Below are 22,588 nucleotides of genomic sequence, written 5' to 3' on the forward strand. Positions count from 1 at the left end.
AAAACTGTTTGAAACGTTTCCTCAACCTCAACTATTTCTGCCAATGATTTTTTTTAAATGAGCGGACGAAAAAACCCGGTAATTGAGAAGGTGAATTAAGAGTAGTAATATAGTGAGCTACACTCCCCGGGGGGGGGGGGGGGGTGAGGTCCCCCATGTATTAAGATAGGGTATAGCGTATTTTTCGGGATTTGGGACCTCCCTAACGTATTAAGATAGGGAATGAATTAGCATGTATTAAGATTAGGTATAGCGGTCTTAATGTATTAAGATTAGGTATAGGTTGCATGTATTAAGATTAGGAATAGAATCTCTATGTATTAAGATTAGGAATAGAATCTCCATGTATTAAGATTGGGTATAGCCGCCATGTATTAAGATTAGTTATAGCCGCCGACAGGTATTAAGATTAGTTATAGCCGCCGACATGTATTAAGATTAGTTATAGCCGCCGACATGTATTAAGATTAGTTATAGCCGCCGACATGTATTAAGATTAGTTATAGCCGCCGACATGTATTAAGATTAGTTATAGCCGCCGACATGTATTAAGATTAGTTATAGCCGTCGACATGTATTAAGAGTAGTATAGTCGGTGCAAATGTGGGGGGTAGGTTCGGAGACGCTCCTGATAGGCTGAAATTTTGAGGGGAATCAATGTTTGTGTAGCTATTAAGTGTTTACTTGAGAACAATAGAATTGGCGTGGGTAATTAATTGCTGTAATTATGTGAGGGGTAATTATGTGACAGGTTGAATTTTGTTTACAACTTTTATGTTATTAAATTGTGAAATTAATTGGTGGGGGTTTTCAATTACCCTAGTTATCTGAGGGGTAATTATGTGACATGTTGAATTTTTGTTTACAAATTTTAGGTCAATTGCAAAGATTGTTCCCCTAATTGTTTGAATCAATTGTGTAACAAATGTCTTTTGCGCGCTCATTAATTGGAAAAAGTCAAGATAGCAAGAGGTAGTTTTGATCTACCGTCCTCTGGGTTATGGGCCCAGCGCGCTCCCACTGCGCCATCTTGCTAATTACATGCATATATGCATTATTTTTTGTACATTATTTGAAAAAAGATGTTAAATAAAAGAAAAAAATGAATTAAAATAGTATAAAATGACAGACACAGTACAAATTATGAGCATCAAAATACAAAATTACTCAATCATTTACAATAAACTGTATAAATTTCAATGAACATCAAGGTACACTTAGCCGAGTGGTTAATAAAGTTCGATAAAAAAAGTTTAGAAAACTCACGAGAAACAGTTACGAGAAACATATACTATCGACTTTATTAACTTCAGCTTACTAAATACCAAAATGAACACTACTACATATAGTTACTTATAAAATTTAACACGTGTACATCATGAATATTGTTCAAGTTGGTTTGGAAAAACTTAAATAGTTGAAATGCTGCAAAAATTGCGTAGAATCCACACAAATTTTGCATCTTCTGAAGTGGTCGATGTATTATTTTTTGGTACTTTTTACCTAAAAATTTGTAATGTGTTACTGATCGAGCCAGAGAATCCGCATAATAGTAACTTCAATATGTCGAGCAATCAATATCCAATGTTCACCGACTTCTTTACTCGAAGCAGTGTTAATGATTGCAAAGCTGAATTTGGGTAAATTTGGAATGAAATCTGCTGGAAACGATCCAATGTATTTGAATTTTAGCTCAGGAATGCGTTCAATAATTTGTTGAAGAGATTGATTATCCATGACAAATAATCTTCTGTTTCAATTCGCAAGCTCCGTTTGAACAGGGATTTCTCACATTACAATCAAGTTGAAATGATTCGTTCTTTTCAATAAAGCAACAATCTTTAGATTGGGGAATTTTACGTATCAGACCTCCTGTAGATTAACTTACTCTGTCTTCACTATTACCTGTGACATCGGGATGAAAGATAATAATGATGATTAAAAGTCCCAGGAATACTGCACAAATAAGGTATACATATAAGTTTGGAGTAGGTCTACCCCAATTTTCATCCATTCCCTATCTTGATATTATAGTGTGGAAAGGGTTGCAACTGGGCGATGAAAGTACATATCCAACAAATGTTCCAACGCAGAAGGCAATAATATAAAAACCATAAAAAATTGAGAAGAAAATTAAAAAATCTTGATTAATGCAGAGTTCTTCAGACATTCTTAGCAACTGTTCCAAACTGATCAATTTTAACTGTTGAGATTCGTTCTCCGAGAACAATTAACTCGGTAACATTGGTTAGCGGACGTTCAAAGAACATTTCTAAACGAAGACTTTCCCCACTGAGTTCAGGATAATGAACATTTTCGCCAGCATCTTGGAGTGATGTGAGATCGAATACAAGCACATAATGATCTGTGAAGAAATCATTCGGTAACGCAGGAATTTCTTCGTTGAAGTTCATTGCCTTCATTGTTGTAACATAAGCTCTACAATTGTTGGTTGTATCAATTGAGACAACAGCTCTCCCCCCTCGAACAATTCTCAGCTCCCGCAGTCCAAACTTTCGATAATGAAAAGGATTTTCTTGAAAATGTCCGGTGAATGCTGAATTAGTGTTCATTGCTATTGCAATTCGTCTGATTGGGGCATTATTGAAAACATTTTCCTGAATAAATTGATTTTGTCCAGAAGGAATAATAAATGTTCGCGCAATTGTCTCCATAAAATTATAGCAAGCTGGTTGATGTGTTAGTTGATACTTGATTGTCTGGTGATAGACCTCATTAACGACAACACGTCTCGTAAAAAGTGAACAGTCAAGAACTCTAAGGGAAACATGTGGATTGTAGGAAATCATGTAAAAATTTGGTCTCGCTCGAATCAATTTGAGTCTAATTTTTGTATTTGGAAGTAATAATTTTTCACATTGAAATAAGTCGATTGCAAGTTTACCGTATAAGGTAACCCCATCTTTCAACAAAAGCTCTTCTTCCCTATCTATGAACGGACTTTTTTCATAATCACTAGGATCTTTCTCAAATTCGTATCCATGACAAGCCAAAATTCCTTCATTATTCATTGTAGAAGCATTGAACTCATTGGATATCAGAGCTTTGTGACCATAGAGTCCGTTAGAGTTGTACACTTGTTGATTGTTTAAATACACTTCGCAGTTGGAGAAAAGAGAGTGTAACAAGTTGTTGACATGAGTCAAATATTGTAAATCATCATCAGTGAAAGTCATACCCATATCTGGTTTTCCATGCTCCTCTTTTTTCATGAAATCGTCAAATAATCTTCCCTTTTGTAATCCAACTTTAATTTGTAAATGAATATCTCTCATATCGAGATAAATACTTCTATCTGTTTCAAATTCAAATTCAATGCTGCTTTCATCCAATGAAGTGCTGGGATAAACTTCTTGAATATGGGATGATTCAATTGGTTCCAAAACCGGAATTTTGTCAAAAATCTCCAAGCAAGAATTTGTAAAGTGTCCATAACGGAAATTACTGTCATTTGTTGATCTGGTATTCATTTTAGTTTGGTAAAAATATCCCTCCTAGTTCGACGACGTCGACTGATTTTTGGCGAGCGTTTTCGAATAATACGTCGTTTTCTAGGTTTTCCGCCTCCTAGTTGTTTACGTAAAGTTTTCTTTCCAACATCTGTGGCTGCAGATTTGAACTTTTTCCTTCCAGCTAATACATTTCCGATTTCTGGCGCAGCTAATTCAATCAAGTCAGCACCAACTCTTTTAGCTGCTGGTACAACATATCGTCTCAAAAAAGGAATTGCAGTTCTCCCAATTGTTTGTGCTAAAGCTCCAAATCCTCTTCCCCTTTGTCTTGAATAACCACGAAAATACGGTAAATCACTGTCTGCAACCATTTTTTGTAAACTTAATTTTAAAAATGATTGTCTGAAGCTCTTCTGAACATCAATACAGCTCTTGTTACACCTACTGAATTGAAGGGAACTTTTTCACCGTATGAGTCGCGGAGCTCAAGTTTAATGCTGTGGAAAGAATTTTTAAGAATTTTTTTAAATTGTAGATTTGGGAAGTTTTGATAATTCATATATTGTCCAGTAGATATTATGTCTCCATTCTTAATTTTAGAAATAAACGGAATACATCTCAAAAGCGCGGCTTTTGTATCACCTACAATATTGTATTCAACAATATCACTGTATATCATGAGAGTATGAATTCGAACAATATCATAGGGAAATTTAGGAAAATGTGGTCCAGCACCACTCATAAAAACACCCATTCCGTAAACAGCTTCCTCACACCCAAATACGTGACAGAGATCAGTACTGAAGATAACTAGTAACGAGTTTTCATTAGGAAGGCTTAGGGATATTCTCTGTGTAATTCTGTTGACTTTTAATTTGATTGGGGTTTTCTCATACTTTTCTCTTTCCTGAATTTGTTTGTTCATTTCGTTCACAATATCAGATATTGATGGATATAGTCCTGCATCAATTGTATAATAATCGGAAGGTTTTGTATCTGGAGTTGCAGCATCTAGATAGAAAAATTTTCCATCTGTAATATTCTGGTACAAAGACGGATATGATAGTTCGGTTATTGCCACCTCCCATTCTCCTTCAAGGTTAATCTGTTCGGGAAGGAAATTGGTAAAAGAACTCAATGTATTATTTGGATAACAATCAAAGGATGCGTTGGAAACCAGCTCTACCGTAAAAGAGTTCATCACTAAATGATACACTTTGAGAGCTCTTGTTCATAAAATTTTCCTAGTATTTCATCACCCTGCTCTCCCTTGAGGTTGTATGTTGGAGGTTTGTACGTAGCAATCTTAACAATTTCAAAGATTTCACCCGTGAACTGTGACTTGTATCCTTTTCTAAAAGGAATGTCGTATTTCGAAATTCGTACTTTATCCCCTACTTTAAACCGAGGTTTTTTGTATTGTCTGATCGGATTTTTGTAAAAGATTGATAAAAAGTCTTTGTTTTTTACCTCCTTTGGAGCTTTACCTGTAGATCTATTTACTCTACTATTCATTGTATTTAGGAAAGATCCCATTTTTACAAGGTACTTATGCCCGTTTTCTTCCATGAAGCGATAAATAATGTTTTTCAAAGATCTGATAGCTCTCTCAGCTACGGCAGCTTTTGTTTCACTTCTCGTTGAATAAATTTTAATTTTCTTTTCTCCACAAAATTTCCGAAATTCGCCACCAAACTCTGTTCCTTGATCAACCCATACTTTTTGTGGGATGTTGTTTTTTCGTAGCATTTTTTTGAAAGCTGCTACAGCATCTGTAGAATACTTTGATTTCATTGGTTGAACACGGACAAAACGAGAAAATACATCAACGCAGATTAATAAATACTTTACTCCGTTATTAAACTCTGACAATTTGTCCATAAAAGCTAAATCAAGACACCAAATTTCATTTATCCGCTTTGCAAATGCAGGTAATCGTCTAAAATGTCGATTTGCTTGACGGTATTTTGTATAGGAATTTTTAGTGTGGAGAAAGGAAATAACCTTACCTCTTGATAAACCGCTCGCTTTTTGAAGATTTCTAACCGATCCAAATGCAGCTTTTCCTTCTTTGTATAATCGTTGAAGTTTCGCTTTTTCAGATTTTGAAAGGGATCCAACTCCCTCTGTCTTTGCTTTTGGCATCCTTGTTTACAATTTTGCTCGGACTTATCCCTGTAGCATCAAGTATTGTGTAATATATATCAGGAAATGCAATATTTTTTCTCTTCAATGCGTAAATAAAATCGGTAAATGCTACATTTGTATCTCTTCCATCCAGTAAAACGGAGTCACTGAGGGACAGCTTGATTCGAGGACATTTGAGTATTTGATCTACAACTGACTCGTTTTTGAATGATTTTGTGTTAGTGGTGATGTCCTTGTGAAGAGAATCTAAATTTTGTGGAACGAATTTAACTTTTTCCTCACTCTCGTCCAATTTATACACATGTAATTTGAATTTTTGTTCGTAAAGCTGTTGAGGAATCAAAACAAACTGTTCCATTTCAAGAAAGACGAATAATGATAGACGGAGTTAGAATTGATATAAGTTCTATTCCTTTCCTTGAACTTAAAATTGCTCTCCTTTTATTTATTCCAGTTCTTTTTAGAATAAGCTGATGAATTTCGTCCTGATACTTTTTTACGTCTCGTTTTTGAATATCTTGCAGTTCTCCTCTGAGCATGTTTACGATGCACTCGTTTAGGAACTGAATAAATTCTTTCGGACAATTTTTTAGGTAAGTTCTTTTGAAGTTCCGGGAATAACTTTGGAACGTTGTCAGAGTAGAGAGATGTTGTGTGCTCATCACTCAAAAATGTGGTCTGCTGTTTATGTTGTGGAAGGAAAAAAATTGAAGGAATCGATCCACTATTTGTACAAAATCGAAGAGAGTCGACTGTTTTGGGAGTTAAATCAATAAGTAAATGACCATAAGGAATAGAAGTTGCTTTGGTATACCAATCTTTTAATTGTGAACCTAATCCCAACTGTTGGCTCAGAGTGTTTATTTGCAGTACATCTCTAGGAGATTTGAACAAGACGATATGAGTATTTTGTAACTCTATATCTCTTCCTAATCTACTCTGATGAAATAAATTGTGTTTGATGTATATTGTGCTGAGTCCTTTATGTCTTCCAGCTGTTGCAATTTTAACGAAATCTTTAGAGCTGGAAATCTCCTCACAAGAGTCGTCAAAAATTAACAGATACTTTGTTCCGTTATTTGGGAGGTTTTGAATAAACTCAAAGTCAACTCCTTCTATGAACTCAATATTTTTAACATCTTTAGACATTAAACCATAAAGAGATTGATAATGTTGATAGAAGTAGTAAATTTTGTCGAACTCTGGTTGAAAAGTTCCAATTGTTAACCATTCATGTATAAGATGAGATTTCCCAGATCCGCTTGGACCAACCAATGAAATAAAAACTCGTTCTTTTGTTGAAATTATCTTGTTCATAATTTAGGTGAAGGTAAAATATAACCAACTGTACTAGAAAGGATTGCAATCCAAACTGTTGTTTCTTCACACGTTGTAGCCAATGTTATTCGTACTATACAACAGACCAGAATTACGAGTATAACAAAAAATTGGGACAGAAAAACGACTAGAGACCTATTACAAGTCTGTCCAAAACATTTCCATGATTGTCGTTCCTGATTATTATCATCAAAGACAAAATTACCCAAATTTAATCCTTTATCTGTATGCTCAGTCATTTAAACGTAATCATTGAGACGATAGAGAAAATGTTTCAACTGAATTGTGATGTAAATAAATAAAAAAATGAGATAAGTTTCTTAACATAAAAAAGAAACAAACAACAGCGACAGCCAAAACACTGTCTCTTCACAGGAATTAATGACAGAAAGCATAAAAAAGGAGAATAAATTCAAAATTAAGAAAAACGACAGAATTGAAATGAAGAATAACTGTGTAACGCTAGGACAAAATTTGTTCAACTTTCTCATTTTTGAAGCAACTTTTCTATGTTTTGTAGGCGAAAAAAATGATTTTAAAAATTAATTAAAAGACAATATGATACATTACAATCAAAGTATATAAAAATTTTTACAAATGTTAAATTTTGTCAAAAAAATTAAGAACCCAAGTTCCATAAGCATAAGCTTTCTTCTCTGCACAGTGCAATGTTTTCTTGTGTCGGTAGGGGTAGTTACTACATTCCCAGATGGTATCTTCGTTGGAAATCAACTTAGAGGCTTTTGGACATCCAAAATCGTCCAAATTTTCCACATCCTTACACAAATAATTGGATAGGATTTTACATTTCTCCAATCCTTTGGCAAAGTATTCGGTTGTAGGAGAACAATGTTGATGAATTATGGTTGGAAGATCTGAGTAATCAACTTTTCCATTATTCCAGTTTATTCCATGTAAATTCTTTGTGTTCCACTTTGCTTGAAATGTTGGCTTGTAGTCATTCGGTGGGAGGAATGTATATCCTAACACAATTCCGTCCTTGAAAATTCCCAGCTCCTTGACAACTGTTCCCTCCAAGCACTCAATATCAAACACAACGAGAGTCATCCTCTTTTTAGCTGAGATAATTGACAAATGATTAACAATCTAGTATTTTAAAAATATGAGGATGACAAACTTTGATGTAGAGACAAAAGAATAATCCAGTTATATGACCTAGAAGACAGGAGCTGGGTAATTGCGGCAGCATGTAACAATAACCTGGTCCTTCGTCTGTTGTTGTTTTCACAGCTCCAGCAGAATCATGTAAAATTGCATGTAGACGAAAAATTTTTGATCTAGCTAAGAAAAAGTCCAAAAGAGAGTTTCCATATCCAATTCTTCCTCCGTGAGGAAACTTTTGATCAATTTCGTCCAAATCGACATTTCGGTCCCAAATTTTACACGCTGCGAGAAAACAGTTTTTACGTTTTTCGTTCGTAGGGAACATTGAAAGTATGCTTCCGTAACAATTGAAAATGTTCACCAGAGTAACAATATTCATTAACTCTGAGTTGTTTCGTCCAAAATAATGCAAGTCTTTTTGTAATTTTCTATATAGGAAAGAAGTGTTGGTAGATGATCTACTAGATTTTTATACTCCTCTTTTTTCAAATCAATCTTTGTAAGAAAACTCCACTGATATCCGTTCCAGCGATGTTGAGAAATGGAAATTTCTTGTTTGTCAGAACGATATGTTAGAGTTGTTCTGCGCAGCCCATTATGAATAACCCACTTGAATTCAGAAATTTGGGACTCTACGTCTAAATTATCCAAATTGGGAAAATTTTGCGCTTCAAGAACTGTATATGAATACCTTTTAAGCTCGTGATGTAACCTGACGTGAAAAACTTTTGATTTATCTCTGAGACTTAAAATGTTTCTAGAGCATCCAATATCCCAACTCATTCTAAGAAAAAAGTTTCAAATGAAAAAATGTTCACTGAAAGTCAAATACATATAATCACCAAATATTCATCATTCAATATAAAAAACACATCATAATATTGCGCAGCAGTAGTTATTGAAATGTACATTGTTCAATATTAGAGAAGTCTTTAAGATTTTCAATGAGTTCCTTGAATTCTTCCATTTTATAGCTGACGTAAGTCACTTGCTTGAACTCATTGCTCTCTTTGCGACAAAATAGTCGGATCTGGACATAAACTGAAGCTGGATTGTCCTGAACGTACTGTATAAAGGTAACGTAGAGTCTTCGATTTTTTCCAATGCTGATCTCTCTTGCTTTGTGACATTGTTGCAGCACGTCTTCCATTTTTGGGTTCTTCTCAAATTGAGCTGGATTTTCTCGAATTTCCCAGTCTCCATTCAGCAGATCGTTCTTCAGAAGACAAAATTTCTTGAATTCGTAATCTCCAATTCTCAGTTGTTGGTACTTTTCAAATGTTCCACATTTATCTTTTTTAAAGACTTGAAAAGTTGGTTCCGAGTAATTTTGTCCATTTCTAAATATTTGGGACACAGTAAATCTCCCAAATCTGTTTGGATGAGAACCAAAGTCAATATAAAATGGGACGGAATCAGTACCCAATTTAGGTTGTGAATCTGTAAACATTGATGGAGCGCTCGAGTAACAAGGAGATACTTTGGAGAGAGACATTTACGTAACTTGAGTAAGCTGCGAGAAGTTGATTAAATGATTTGCTTAAAAAATTAAGGGCCTCTACAACGCAGAATTTCCTTTTATGCTAATGACATCATTGTTTTCGCACAATTTCCTAAAAAGGAAGAGAAAAATGTGTCTATTTAGAATTCTTCCTTAAAAGGATTTCTAATCAGAAATTTTCAATAAAGAAAACTTTTGAATCATTATAGAAAAAGAGTCTTTGTGTTTAGCACGTCTGTGTTGCATTAGAGAGAAGTAGTGACGAAAATATTTTGAACAAGTAAAACATCGAAATTTCTTAATCCGCTGTTTCTTGAATTGATTCATAGTTCAAATGAGATTTTAAATTGCACATAACAATTTCATTGGTTTCCTTATTTGGAATTTGAATTCCTTTATAATTTATAAGTTGATTTCCTTATTCGGAATTTGGTTTTATTTTTAATAAATAAATTAGTTTCCTTATTTGGAATTTAAGTTCAAATAAGGAAATCAATTTCTTTAGAACTAAATAATATTACAGAATGGCAGCAGTTATGTGTCAGGTTTTACCACACTTTTACAAAAAATTCTGTGAAAAGGCGTTGTTTATATCTGTATCTGTCAAAGATTATAGACCATATATTCTTACAAGTGAATATGTTGTTGCTTCACACAACAGTTTCTGTCCCCTGAAAACCTGTCGATATCACATTGTTCTCATTTCTTTCTCCATCGGAGACTTGCTTCAAAAACTGGAAGATCTCTCCTATTTATATCAGACAGTTGATTGTTTATATACATTATATAAACATCAATTTTTTGGCAATATTTTGGAAGAATCGGGACTTGTCTTTACTCAGTTAGACAGAGCAGTACAACACAATTATGAGAACAAATATGTTGAGAAGTTACCTAGTGTGTCTAAAAAAAGATTGAGTAGAAAGAAGTTCAAGAGACATCTACTACGCGCTGAACAAAGAAATGTAAGCACACAAACAATGGGATCTTCTTTTCTGGACAGAATTCAATCTCTTAAAAACTCAAATTATGAGGGTGAATTGATAAAAATTGTTGACTGTTTGTTAGACGGCCATGGCTTAATTGATAATTCTCTGTTATATCTTGAAATTAGAAAGTAATAAATTTGTATTTGCATCACAATTATTTACATAGTATCAGTTTTATATTTGGTTTAAAAATCAAGAAAATTCAATTTCTCATTTTATACAATCGTTTTCTTAAATGTTTAAATTGATACCTCTAATCTGTTAAATGTCAAATTTGTAACAAATTATTCTTTTAAAAGTCGAGTTTTCTCACAAAAATTTTTGTTAACTGTTGGGTTTTGGAACAATTTATTTTAATAAAAGTCGAGTTTTCTCAACGAAATTTTTGTTAAATGTCGAGTTTTCATTCAATCTTTTTGTTTAAATATCAAAAAACAGTTTCCAATTGGATACAATAAAGCGCAAATTTTTTCCTGATTTTCACCAGTTTACGGTATAAATTAACGCAAAAAAGGAAGAGATTTTTAATTTGTAAAATGACAAGTTTTCTTTTTCTATAACAACTTAAAAATCGAGTTTTCATACAGGTTTTTTTCTTAGAAATCAAATTTCTGCTCAGTTTTTTTTCTTAAATATCAAATTTTTGATCAAAAACTTTTGTTAAATGTCGAGTTTTGATAATGCTATTTCCGTTAAATATCAAGTTTTGTAACAAAGTTTCAAAATTCAAAATTTTGTTTGATTATATCCTTGTGAACTGGTTTAGAAAAGAAAGCTCACATGAGAAAAATTATATTATAAAGAATGTTTAAATACATCACCAGGAAAATGTATAAATCAACATACAACTTTTCCGTTAAGATCGATTACAAATGAAGCTGCAAAATTGTACCAACTCGAATCTATTCAAACAGAGTTCTCACAACATACTCTGGTAAGTTTTGAATCTCGTTCCCAAAAGGTCTAGAACGTTCAAATATTACTGGAGGATCAGTTGGTTGAACGCTGATTGAAGTTGTTGAATTTTCATCAGTCAGCAAAATTGGATTGTGCGCCGTTCCATCCTCTATGGAAGGTGTTGTCATTGATGGAGTAGTCGACATATCAGTAGAACCATAGTACTGTGCCGGATCAAAGTTCTGCTGTTCATTTGCTGTCCAAGTGCTAGTATCAACACTTAGCTCGCTCCCATCAAAGCTTGACACAGTTTGAAGCAAATTGCCTGACTCCTCCACTGAACTCAAAACTTGATTTACATCCGGGCTAGAGAACCAAGAGTTGGGAATTTGCCCTTCTTCCCAAGGGAAAGTATATTGAATGTTGCCAGCGACGTAGGTAGGTGGAAATTCTGTCCCAGCAACGTGGGGATAATGGTGCCCACTAATAACAGCAACTTCGTGTCCCATCGCTTGAGTTCCAAGCTGATTCTCCGTAATTGGAACCTGGCCCTGATGATAGGTGTCGAACTGTTGTCGCTGGTGTTCAATAATATGCCACACAGTGATGGGTAAAGTCATTACAGACTCATATAATCCGTTTGATAAGTCTTTAATACTTATCCGAGCAGTCTCCTCAGTGAAGGAAAATGAGTACAGAAGACTGTTGTTTTGCACAGTAAACTCCATTTTGTTCAGATGAGTTGATAGAAGTGGATTTTTTAGAAACAAAAGCAGTTTGTAAATGAACGTATTGAAAACTGTCAAGTAGAGAGTAAGTTAGAAAACAACAAATTTCACTTTATAGTAGGACAAAAAGAATATCTAAGTTAGAAACAGATAAACGTTACAACTGAAGTAAGATCTGTAGATAAGAAGAATGTGAATGTAGGAACTCAATTGTATAAAGTTTTGAAGAATAGTTAGCAGGACGGTGAGGAACAGAGGTGAAATTAATTTTGAGGAAATGAAAGAGAATGATGAAGTCTAACTTTGTCGCTCCTATTTATAGTGAATTCCGTCCAATAAGAACAAAGTAACCAAAGAAGGAAATATTTTGTAGAAAAACTGACGTTAGTAACCGAAACAGGAAATGGAAATCATTTAATGTATCCAAATATGGAAGAATTTGTTATAAAATGATGCTCGTATACGCAGGAAGCGTGAATAGAAACCAAATATGGTTTTTGAATAATACATGTATCACATGATATGACTACTTGTTTACTAAATAAGGATAGCTCATTGGGAACGAAGTGATATAATTTACCAAAAATGTTAAGCTCTGATAAATTTGTTCAACTTCGTTAAATTTTAAATCAATCTCGGAAAGTATTCCATTTTTAGAACAGAACTTTTGTATATATATATTTGGGAGCCGAATTCCAAATCGAATTTTTACTCCTTCAGAATTGTAATCTGTATAATAATGAAAAAACAACGCGCTTTGTACAGATGAAGTGATTGCTATGGGGTCAGGAATTGGAATACAGTTCGCTTGTGCTAGATTTCTGTACTGTTCTAAAATTTCGGGAACAGAATTCAAAATAAATAAAATTTCGTACTTGTTAATGTGTAGCTCTGACGATAAATCAAATGATTGTTTCGTTATATAATCATCATATTTGAATTTTTTAATGGAAAATGTTGCATATTCGAATCCTTTACTAAATCGGATTATTCTGTCATTCTGAACGCAAATGTCCAAGAAATTGTAGAAAAAATAGGAATCAACATCAATCTCGTCAACTTTGTAAGCATCGGCAATTCCTTCTTTCCTCTTATATATTTTTTCCAACAACTGTAAATGATTTTTGATTAACATTTTTCGCAAATGAGCAAAATTTCACGCAATACTCTGTTTATGTAAAAGAAAATTAAAATTAAGAAACAATTACACAAAATAAAATCGTTAATCTTCAGAATAATTTCTTTAACACGGGATTTTGATTGGTTGAGAGGTTCCAAGACAATAACGTTAAGTTGTAAAGTAAATATTTGTTCGTGAAGTATGGATGAATATTTGTTTTCGACATCTTTAACATTGTTGTAAAAGCACATTCATGTGCTAATTTCAATTTTCAATAGGACTAGATTTGTTTGCAAGCACCGGATTCTGTCAATTGCGGATAGACACAAATTTGAATCACAGAGTTTGTTAAGATTGGAACAATTTGTTTTAATTTGTTGTGAGTCTGTTTTTGGATTATGGCTGGATGAAATATGAAAACTTATATAAAATGTAAAAGAAATGATTAAGAAGATATATAAGAATGATTTGCTATTTTTTAGTTTACTCCAAGGAATGAATTCACACATTTAAAAAGAATGTTCTTAATTATTAAAGGTATTTGTAAATGGAAGAATCTGATTGGTTTATTCATTATGTTCTAGAATGTTCGGTTATGACAACAAGCTTCTTAAAATGGAAATGATAAATTTCCATATATGGAGTGATGCGTCATAGCTGCGTTCCCTAAATGTACAAAAATAATTTCTTTCATTCTCACTTTGTTATTGTCACAATTAGTTGCTCGTCACAATACCCGAATTTGTTTCATCTTGTACCAAAACAATGCCTTCTCTCGATAGAAATCTCCCAGTGAAATGCACAAAGTGCAACAAAATGGTGGTGAAGAAGAATATGGCAAGGCACAAGCAGTCTTGTGATAGTGGGACTCTATTTTGTCCCAAATGTCCACATTTCAGTACAAAGAAGAAAGAAGACATGAATTACCACATTGCTAAGCATCACGCTCCTAAGGATACAAAGCTAAGCACTATGTGTACTGTATGCTTGGAGGAGTTTCCGAGTTTCTATTCTCTTCAACAACACAAGAGGAGAAAGCATGGAACTTCAACAAAAGTTGGAACAAAATCGAGTGAAAAGCTTAAAGAAGTTCTAGAATCAGAGGAGCTAGAAAAGGACAACGAGCAGCTACAACAAGAACTTAGTGCTTGCCAGCACTTTTTTGACGATACTGAGATGGAAAATGGAAGACATCAAGTGTTCAACTTCAAGCTGTCCAAGCTCGATCCTCATGAAATTAATAAAAAGTTGAAAGAAGTATTCGAAAAACTCAGCTGTGCAGCCAAAGTCAACTTAGCTCTAGGATTTATATTAAGAAATGTGGATACGGACGAGTATCGATACTTCTACGCTCACGAGAACAACACTTTCTTCGAGAAATCTCATCTACTCTGTTCCAAAGGAGACTTAGTCTCTCTTCAGGACAGGATTGAAAAGATGGATTTAGTGGAGACGTGTGCTCAGGAGCGGGAGAATACAAAATGGCGATTTGCTCTGACTACAAATGTAACAATATTTTGCGCTCTCCTAAAATCCATTCCAATGGGATGTATCGATGCTGTTCTTCCTGAACAGTTACTCAGACGACCAGATGTGAATTGTCTCGTATCGAATGGCTATGGTGAGACCTACAAAGATTATCTTTGCTTATTCCGAGCTATAGCTGTTCACTTATATGGATCATCGGAGCTTGAGATCAATGCAAAAAATTTGTTTAGTGCATTCCTCCACGAATCTGGACAAGACGCAATCAATTTCAGAGGGGTATCGATCGATCATCTTGTATTTGTTGAAAATGCGATAAAGCACAACATATTTATTTACGATATTGACATTGTAGATGGAGATTTTGTTGGTGAACTTGCGAGGAGAAGTATTGAAATGTATGAGAAAAATATTAATTTATTACGTTACAACAACCACATATGCTATGTAGATGATATCAACACATTCTTTAAACGATTCCGTTGTCCCAGTTGCGATACGTTCATTCAGAAAGCGGGAAATTTCAATCGCCATGTTAAAACGTGTAAAGATAGAGTACAGCATATTTACCCAAAGAGTGTGTATACATTGCGCGAGACCTTATTTGATAAGCTTGACGGATTTGGAATTTCCTACAACGATGATCAAAAATTGTTCAAGAACTTGGCTATTTTTGACTTTGAATCGATATGTGTACCCTCCAACCAATTAAAAGATACAAACACAACCACTTGGATTGGAAAGCATGAACCAATCTCTGTCTCTATTTCCTCCAATTTAATTGATGAACCTGTCTTCCTATGCGATAAAGATCCGAAAGCTCTCATTATATCTTTTGTTGAAGCTATTGAAGACTTAGCAAACAAAAGTAAAACTGAAATGTGGACAAAGTTTTCCTCTATTGAAGCAGTAATCAGAGCACGAGTTAACGCAATTGGCGAAAATTTAATTAAAAGAAAGGATCAAAACGCTTCAGCATTTGAGTGTGAAGATGAACGTACCGAAGAAGATGATGAAGCTGATATGTCTACGCAATTTCTCCAAATGCAGAAAAACCAGCTTTTGGACTTACAGCAGCACTTTGAGCGTTATGTGAACACTTTACCTGTGTTCGGATTCAATAGTGGAAAATATGATTTAAATCTCATTAAGTCCTATCTCCTACCCTATCTTATTCATGAGCGCGACATTCAACCTACTGTTATTAAAAAAAGCAAATCACTTTGTTTCTCTTAAGTTTGGTGATGTACAATTTCTCGATATCCTCAACTTTCTCGGTGGAGCTACATCACTTGATTCTTTCCTTAAAGCATACAAGACAAATGAGACCAAAGGATTCTTCCCCTATGAGTGGTTTGACTCTCCCGAAAAGCTCGATGCAACTTTTCTCCCCCCTTACGACCGTTTCTTTAGCAAACTGAGAAACTATAATCCACTGGAGAAGGAATTTACTGATTTCACTAAATTGCTTAACAGTGGATTTTCTCAACAACAGTCATTAAAAAAGTTGAGGTTGAAAAATGTTCCTCCATCTGGAATTGACAATTACAATTACCTGAAAGTGGTCTGGGAGCAAGAAAAAATGGCTACATTCAGAGATTTTGTCAAGTGGTACAACAACAAGGATGTTGTTCCAACACTGGAGGCAATGCAAAAAATGATGGAGTTTTATCACAACAAGGGTATCGATATGTTAAAACTTGGATGTACACTTCCGAACTTGGCTAATATCTGTCTTCACAAGTCAACAAACCACAAGTTTTTTTCCATTTGTTGAAGCTGACAAAGATTTACATAACAAAATACGTGAGGATATGACTGGTGGTCCATCTATTGTTTTTACTAGAAAAGCAGTAGTTGATCAGACCTTCATACGAAACTCTGAAAACCTTTGCAAGTCTATCGTAGGTATTGACGCTAGCCAACTCTATCCCTTTTCAATGTGTCAAGAAATGCCCACTGGACTTTACACTCGATGGGAATTTGATACAGATTCTCAAAAATTCAGGGCTCGAACAAACAGATCTCGAACATTTGAGAACATGGTTATGTCATATCTTCAATCACAACGTGCCGAATGTAAAATTGAGAGCTACTACACAACCGGAAAACAGAAGAAGATTGATTGTTTTAGCGTAGACGGATTTTGCACACATTGTAATACGGTGTTTGAAGCCATGGGTTGTTACTTTCATTTCTGTCCTTGTCAGGAAGCTAAAGCAAGTCTCTCGGAAGAGGAAACACAGAGAGGGATTAGAAAAAGAGAACATGATGAATTGAGAAGAGATTACTTAAAAAGTAAAGGATATAAGATTGTTGAAATCTGGGAGTGTAAATGGTGGGAAAGTGTTGAAGAAGAAAATGTCAGAAATCACGTGAGAAAGAACTTTCCTTTCAAATTACCTTTGAAGCAAGAGTCTTTACTAGCTAAAATAAGAGATGGGGAGATGTTTGGATACGTACAATGTGATTTGGAAGTTCCCACAGGTTTGAAGTACAAGTTTTCGAATTTCCCGCCTATTTTTAAAAATTTCAACGTTAGTCGAGCTGATATTGGGGATTATATGAGAGATTACGCTGTCGAAAACAACTTACTGAAGCAACCTCAGCGAATGCTAATTTCAAGTTTCAATCTGGAAAATGGAACAATTATTACTCCCCTACTAAATTTCTACATCAGCCTCGGTCTGAAATGTACAAGAATTTATAGATTTGTACAGTACACGCCGCGCAAATGTTTCAACACCTTTGTACAGTCAGTGGTAGACGCTAGAAGAGGTGGAGATGAAAATCCTGATTCCAGCGTTGTTGCTGAGACTATGAAATTATTGGGTAATAGCTCTTACGGTTATCAGATTATGGACAGAAGCAAACATACAGAAACCAAATATTTGAACGATGAGAAGACGCACAAAGCAATCAATGGGAAAACGTTTAAGCGGTTGAACAATGTCTCAAAAGAGCTTTACGAAGTTGAGCTAGCAAAATCAAAAATTGAACACCGCGAACCTATAATAGTTGGATTCTTCATACTTCAGTACGCTAAATTACGTATGTTGGAGCTCTACTATAACTTCTTTGACAGATTTTGCGACGTGGATAAATTCGAGGAGTTAGAGATGGATACAGATTCCCTCTATTTAGCCTTAGCTCATGAGAATTTGTATGATTGTATTCGACCTGCTAAAAAACAAGAATGGGAAGCATTGAGAAAGCAGGACTGTAACGACTCTTTCCAAGCAGATGCTATTCAAAATTTCTTCCCTAGAACATGTTGTTCTAAGCATAAGAAGCATGATAAACGGGAACCAGGACTTTTCAAGGAAGAATTCAGATGTACGGAAATGATTTGTCTTTGTAGCAAAACTTATTGTTGCTACGATGCACAGTCTGACAAATACAAGTTCAGCAGTAAAGGTCTCAATAAAAGAACACTAGAAGAGAACGGAGATGGACCGATGGAGAAATATCGACGTGTGATGGATGAAATTATCAATCCTACTTCAACAAATAGAGGGTTCAGAACAATAAACCATTGTGTTGCTACGTATGAGCAGACAAAGAAGGGACTGTCCTATTTCTACCCTAAGCGCATTGTTCAGTCTGACGGTATTCATACAGCACCACTCAACATATAACTTAAATGCTTTTACTATAGCACAATTCTTTAGTATTCTCTATTACATTTATACTGTGTCTGTAATTTTATACAATTTTAATTCATTTTTTTTCTATCATTGAATTTTTTCCAATTAATGAGCGCGCAAAAGACATTTGTTACACAATTGATTCAAACAATTAGGGGAACAATCTTTGCAATTGACCTAAAATTTGTAAACAAAAATTCAACATGTCACATAATTACCCCTCAGATAACTAGGGTAATTGAAAACCCCCACCAATTAATTTCACAATTTAATAACATAAAAGTTGTAAACAAAATTCAACCTGTCACATAATTACCCCTCACATAATTACAGCAATTAATTACCCACGCCAATTCTATTGTTCTCAAGTAAACACTTAATAGCTACACAAACATTGATTCCCCTCAAAATTTCAGCCTATCAGGAGCGTCTCCGAACCTACCCCCCACATTTGCACCGACTATACTACTCTTAATACATGTCGACGGCTATAACTAATCTTAATACATGTCGGCGGCTATAACTAATCTTAATACATGTCGGCGGCTATAACTAATCTTAATACATGTCGGCGGCTATAACTAATCTTAATACATGTCGGCGGCTATAACTAATCTTAATACATGTCGGCGGCTATAACTAATCTTAATACCTGTCGGCGGCTATAACTAATCTTAATACATGGCGGCTATACCCAATCTTAATACATGGAGATTCTATTCCTAATCTTAATACATAGAGATTCTATTCCTAATCTTAATACATGCAACCTATACCTAATCTTAATACATTAAGACCGCTATACCTAATCTTAATACATGCTAATTCATTCCCTATCTTAATACGTTAGGGAGGTCCCAAATCCCGAAAAATACGCTATACCCTATCTTAATACATGGGGGACCTCACCCCCCCCCCCCCCCGGGGAGTGTAGCTCACTATATTACTACTATTAAGGTAATTGGGCAAAGGTAGATTTGATGATCAAATTCGAAGATCGGAAAGAAAAGAGACCTGTTGTTTTGTTCCTGCCATCTTTTGAAAAAGAGCGAAAAATGTAGGTGAGAAAAGACCTTTGTTAGGCGAATAAAGTTTTTTTGTTTTTGCCGCTTTGCGCATCTGTTTTTCTTCCCATTTAAAGACTTTTATGATCTGCTAGACGTTGCTGTAGACTATAGTAATAATATTCAGGTTGATTTGTTTGCGTTTTGGTGTCTTGGTAAATAAATGTTGATAAAAATATGTTGCTAAATGTTGATAAAAACAAATTGATAAAAATGTTGATAAAATTATTTTGCTCTTTTTGAGACTGTTTTTCCGATTTTTGTGCCTCCTTTTGTACCATTTTATTTATTTTGTTGGTAACTGAATTGAAGCGTAAAGTTGATAGACACTCTCTACATCTACAAATTAAATTATTTTGTTTCGAAAAGTCAATAAAATCTGACAAAAATCGGGAAAATTGAAGCACTTTTTTTGCTTCGCTTGCATGAAGCAATGTTTTGTATGTGTACTTTTAGTATATGGAATAATAGTTGTAGTTTTCTTTTTTAGGTTAGTTTTTGTATGACTAATTTTACCTTTGTTATCTGAATTACGATTGTATTTTTCTCTTTAATGTTTTTTCAGCCTCACTTGCATATTTTCCAATAGCAATGGATTTATTTTCAAGATTTTGTTATCACGAATTTTAGATTTTTTGGAATGAGTTTTTCAAATTTTTTCAATTCTGAAAACTTTTGTCAGTGTTCGAGTTTATCGATCTGTACGGGCTAGTAAGACTTTTTTCGTGCTTGAAATTGGGTTACTGGATAATTTCTGGAGACAAAAGAATGGTTCTCTAGGTAATAATATCACTAAGTTTAGCAACATTTCCAAAATATTTGCATATTTTTTTTTGAATTTTTCAAAAATTTTTGTCGTTTTCTGAGTTTATCGATCTTTGGGAGCCAGTGAAATTATCTAGATCTTGCAGATGGTTGACTGGACAGATTTGAAAGACAACAGAAATGATTTTGAACATAATATTTTTGCGAAATCTTGAAACTTTCACTAAATGTTGCTATTTTCAGTTTAAAATCATCTGTCATCTTTCTCTATCGTTGGTCAATAAACATTTTTTAAGGCTTGTGCGTATTTTAATGGGTATATATAGGATGATAAAATTTGGCCTTCAGCGTAAAGGTTAAAGTAATTTTAGTAATGAATTTTTTTTGTTCAGTTTATTTGATTATTTTAGAATCTCAACTCTTCAGACTGTTTTTCTTTTTGGCGGGCATTGTTCAGTTGGTCTGCTGGTCAGATACATTAGTTCTAAGTTTTCCTTCAAATTTTTGGATTGTATTTCAGGACCGGTCTTGATATGGTTAGTTACTTCGTCGAACAAAAATTTTCACTTTACCTCTTTTTGCCGCCCTTTCGAAATTTGGCGTGAAATGTTTTTCACTACTCTACATTAAACATGGAGGGCACAAATTTTTAGTATTTTTTTGAGTTTTGATATTTACCAGCAAATTTAGTTTTTCAAAAATAGCATAGTAAGCGCATTGTAAGTGCATCTCTTGTTTAAAAAAAACGTCCAGCAGAATGAGCGAAGAATGAAATTAGCATGGAGAAGTGAAAAATATTTCACGCAACTGACATTTTCAGCTGTTATTTAACATGAATTTCTGAGTGCCACAACAAGAAAATTCCCATATCTCTGATAAGGATTGACAGAACAGAAGAAATGGAAAGCATGAGAACTAAAACCTATAAGAACAAAGTTCAAGTAGCGGGCATCTAAAATTGGGCTAAAAGGGTTTATCCTGTTTCCAATTTTGATTTCTTTTCAGATACTAATCTATTTCATCTTATATTGCTTTGCTGAGCAACTGTAAAAAAACTTCCAGCAGAATGAGCGAAGAATGAAATTAGCCTAGTTCTTAAATATTAATTGGATTCACTGATCAAGGTTGTCTCGTTTTTCCGCAAGACAATGTATTGCTGAGAATGTGAAATTATTTGTTATTTCTGAAAAAGCATAAATCGTGTAACTTTTAATATGCAGTCATTTTGAAAACTGTTATGTAAAAGTAAATAATTTTCTTTTTATGTGTGCATAACTGTGGGATCTGATGTGCTCGTTGTTAAAATCTTATTATCTAGATTACTACATAATCGTTATTATGCTCAATTTTTTTACGTTTCTTTTCTGAAACCACATGAGCAATTATCTGATCTTGTAACTACAGCAACTTTTGTAGTCTACAATATCAATTAGCACCGTTCCGAATATAAAAAGACCCAGAAACTATAATTTTTTGAAATTTTTGCTGAAAATTTTTTGCCTCTTGAGAAAAACCATTACTTCTTGCGGATCTTTTCAACAATTGCCCCTTTTGCAAATGGGGTGCTATTCTTGAATACATTCTAAGGGAGCGATTTGTTAACCAATCAGAGGGGACTAGTAACTTTCCACGTATGCGCTTACTATGCTAAACTGAATTGAATAAAATAAGCCAGGCTATGCTATTTAGCCTAATTGGAATACAAAGCAATAAGAATTTCCATCTGGCGGTTTGGTGGGCGCGCGTCGCGGCTTTGCCGCGATAACCGGGTCCGGATTACATCCCACAGCGGATTAGAGGCATGGCCGTGAACAGTCGTCCGCAATTGCGCTTAAACTCTTTTTCGGTTATCTAAACTGTAGCCAAGTAATATTGTGGTAAAATATGGCACAGAAAGGGGGCTGATCCTCTGATAGGTACCAAAGGGAGGGGACAATTGTTGAAAAGCACCCTCCTTGTTGACCTTTACTTCTAGTGAGTTACAGAAGTGTTATTGCTCGGCAGGTAGCGGTAATATTTTGGTTTCTAAATCCGGCTGTAATACTTAGAAATAGTATACTCTTTTGCGGATAAGTACTCCTGTTTCGGCTTCATCTAGCTAAGTTTAAAATAGCCATGTGATTTCCGTGTTCTATCTAATAATTGCGAGATACTACAATTTATTTAAATGAGTCAATTAAAAGTACGTCAGATTGCTATCAGCGGTTTTTTGTGTATGGGGAAAGACGTTTAACGTCACGTGTCGAGCTCTTCGTAACCAGTGTTACGAGCTACAACTTCTCTTTTTTATTTTAGTTTGCCGGTGATG

General features: G+C 34.5%; 1 non-coding gene across 1 annotated transcript; it reads right to left on the reverse strand.

The window, feature by feature from the left end:
• Positions 1-963: 963 nt before the first annotated feature.
• On the reverse strand, positions 964-1,035 carry Trnam-cau (transfer RNA methionine (anticodon CAU)). Its single transcript has one exon. It is a non-coding gene; the product is annotated as a tRNA-Met (tRNA).
• Positions 1,036-22,588: the final 21,553 nt, after the last annotated feature.

Source organism: Convolutriloba macropyga, chromosome 14, assembly GCF_964194025.1.
Source record: "Convolutriloba macropyga chromosome 14, txConMacr16.3, whole genome shotgun sequence".
In the NCBI taxonomy this organism is placed as follows: Eukaryota; Metazoa; Xenacoelomorpha; order Acoela; family Convolutidae; genus Convolutriloba; species Convolutriloba macropyga.